Source organism: Gymnoscopelus braueri (genome assembly GCF_963280865.1).
Source record: "Gymnoscopelus braueri genome assembly, chromosome: 5".
In the NCBI taxonomy this organism is placed as follows: Eukaryota; Metazoa; Chordata; class Actinopteri; order Myctophiformes; family Myctophidae; genus Gymnoscopelus; species Gymnoscopelus braueri.
Genome location: NC_137606.1, coordinates 9,417,369 through 9,420,809, shown reverse-complemented (window position 1 = coordinate 9,420,809; position 3,441 = coordinate 9,417,369).

Here is a 3,441-nt window from a genome sequence, read left to right as displayed (position 1 = left end):
GATCTGCTCTTGTGAACACTTTTGTATCGCAGGGCACTGGGACAAGTAGTGTTCTTCACTGCGGCAATAGATGCAAAGGCGATTGAACTTCCCATTGCGTTTTGGTGCTTGGGTGGTCAAACTGGGCTGATCCTCACAGACTTCTGTCTGCTCACCACCATGGTAGACTGTTGCAGACTGACCTTTTGGCCTGGTAATAGGCTGATGTTCCTTTTGTGGGCTTTGGTGACTTTCTGTATGGTAACGTTGCACCATCTTGGCGGACAGGCGCTGTGCTGCTGCCTTTACGCTTAGCCACTCTGACAAGTCTTTTAAGTTGTAGGGGTTCAGGCTGTTGGTCTGCAGTCTCCCTCTAACCTGAAGATGCTCGATGAAGCTATCCCTGGAGTGTTTGGGGAGTTTACTAAGCAACCTATCTGCGTGGCCTGTACAAGTCAGTTCAGTGCCCTGAGGGCCCTCAAGTGATGTCAGCATACCAACTAGCAGATCAATGCTGAGGGCAAAACTCTGGAATGCCTTTGAGTCGCCAGCTTTAACATCGGGCAGGTTTAGGATGGTGGCTATTTCACTCTGGGCCAGTTGATGCGGTTGCCCATATTGACACTGCAAGGCTTTCATGGCTTCAGTGTATGGCTGGGAATAGTGGCGGCAGGCCTGCGCTATCAGCCGGGCTTCGTCCAATAACAAATGTTCCAACAGTACTCGGTACTTGTAGTGTTCTGATAGCTCGCTGCGAGGGTTCAGAAGGTGATCTAATGCCATCTTGAGGTCAGCGAACTCTCTTTCACTGTCGGTTGACAAGTTTGGAAGTGCTGGGACAGGAACTGGCTGGACTGAGGGTTGATCGCTCGGCTGGTACACCTGGATGACGTGTGCAGTTGGTGGAGGCTGACTGAACATTGTATCAGGACGTTGGTATTGGGAAGGGGATGCCATGGGCCACAGTGACTGGTAAACTTGTGGTGCTGAAACTGTTGTTGGGTGCAGCTGGTATACTGGTGGCGCTGTGGTAGTAACCTCGTGCTGCTGAAAGGTTGGCTGCACGGAGGCTGTAAGCTGGTGGTGCTGGTAGGCCAGCTGCGCGGAGGCTGGCGGCTGGTGGTGCTGGTAGGCCGGCTGTGCGGAGGCTGGCGGCTGGTGGTGCTGGTAGGCCGGCGGCTGGTGGTGCTGGTAGGCCGGCTGGTGGTGCTGGTAGGCCGGCTGGTGGTATTGGTAGGCCGGCTGCTGGTGCTGGTAGGCTGGCTGCACAGTAGCTGCTGGCTGGTGCTGCTGGTTGGCCGACTGTGCTGTAGCAATCGGCTGGATCTGCTGATAGACCGGCTGCGCTGAGGCTGAGGTTGTGTGCAGCTGGTGCAACAACGGTGATAAAGCTGGCATCGTGGGAGAGTGGTACGCCGGCTGTGAGGCTGATGGCGGGTAGGGCTGGTACACCGGTTGGGAAGCTGATGTCAGATAGGGCTGGTACGCCGGTTGGGAGGCTGGCGTCGGTTGTGGATGGTGTGCCGGCTGTAGTGAAATTGGCATCAGCTGCTGCTGGTACGGCTGGGCTGCCGTGGGCATCGGGTGCTGCTGATACGACAGTTGTATGGAAGCTGGCGTCGGCTGCGGCTGGTACACTGCCGGTGCTGAAGCCAGCGTTGGATGCTGCTGGTACGCTGGCTGTGTTGAAGCCAGCGTTGGATGCTGCTGGTACGCTGGCTGTGCTGAAGCCAGCGTTGGATGCTGCTGGTACGCTGGCTGTACTGAAGCCAGCGTTGGATGCTGCTGGTACGCTGGCTGTGTTGAAGCCAGCGTTGGATGCTGCTGGTACGCTGGCTGTGCTGAAGCCAGCGTTGGATGCTGCTGGTACGCTGGCTGTACTGAAGCCAGCGTTGGATGCTGCTGGTACGCTGGCTGTGTTGAAGCCAGCGTTGGATGCTGCTGGTACGCTGGCTGTGCTGAAGCCAGCGTTGGATGCTGCTGGTACGCTGGCTGTACTGAAGCCAGCGTTGGATGCTGCTGGTACGCTGGCTGTGTTGAAGCCAGCGTTGGATGCTGCTGGTACGCTGGCTGTGCTGAAGCCAGCGTTGGATGCTGCTGGTACGCTGGCTGTGTTGAAGCCAGCGTTGGATGCTGCTGGTACGCTGGCTGTGTTGAAGCCAGCGTTGGATGCTGCTGGTACGCTGGCTGTGTTGAAGCCAGCGTTGGATGCTGCTGGTACGCTGGCTGTGTTGAAGCCAGCGTTGGATGCTGCTGGTACGCTGGCTGTGTTGAAGCCAGCGTTGGATGCTGCTGGTACGCTGGCTGTGCTGAAGCCAGCGTTGGATGCTGCTGGTACGCTGGCTGTACTGAAGCCAGCGTTGGATGCTGCTGGTACGCTGGCTGTACTGAAGCCAGCGTTGGATGCTGCTGGTACGCTGGCTGTGCTGAAGCCAGCGTTGGATGCTGCTGGTACGCTGGCTGTGCTGAAGCCAGCGTTCGATGCTGCTGGTACGCTGGCTGTACTGAAGCCAGCGCTGGATGCTGCTGGTACGCTGGCTGTGCTGAGGCCAGCGTTGGATGCTGCTGGTACGCTGGATGTACTGAAGCCAGCGTTGGATGCTGCTGGTACGCTGGCTGTGTTGAAGCCAGCGTTGGATGCTGCTGGTACGCTGGCTGTGTTGAAGCCAGCGTTGGATGCTGCTGGTACGCTGGCTGTACTGAAGCCAGCGTTGGATGCTGCTGGTACGCTGGCTGTGTTGAAGCCAGCGTTGGATGCTGCTGGTACGCTGGATGTACTGAAGCCAGCGTTGGATGCTGCTGGTACGCTGGCTGTGTTGAAGCCAGAGTTGGATGCTGCTGGTACGCTGGCTGTGTTGAAGCCAGCGTTGGATGCTGCTGGTACGCTGGCTGTACTGAAGCCAGCGTTGGATGCTGCTGGTACGCTGGCTGTGTTGAAGCCAGCGTTGGATGCTGCTGGTACGCTGGATGTGCGGTAGCCAGCGTGGGATGCTGCTGGTATGCTGGCTGTGCTGAAGCCAGCATCGGGTGCTGCTGGTATACCGGCTGCGGTGAAGCAGGCGTCTGGTGCTGCAGTGAAGCAGGCGTCTGGTGCTGCAGTGAAGCAGGCGTCCGTTGCTGCAGTGAAGCAGGCGTCTGTTGCTGCAGTGAAGCAGGCGTCTGTTGCTGCAGTGAAGCAGGCGTCTGGTGCTGCAGTGAAGCAGGCGTCTGGTGCTGCAGTGAAGCAGGCGTCTGGTGCTGCAGTGAAGCAGGCGTCTGGTGCTGCAGTGAAGCAGGCGTCTGGTGCTGCAGTGAAGCAGGCGTCTGGTGCTGCAGTGAAGCAGGCGTCTGGTGCTGCAGTGAAGCCGGCGTCTGGTGCTGCAGTGAAGCAGGCGTCTGGTGCTGCAGTGAAGCAGGCGTCTGGTGCTGCAGTGAAGCAGGCGTCTGGTGCTGCAGTGAAGCAGGCGTCTGGTGTTGCTGAGA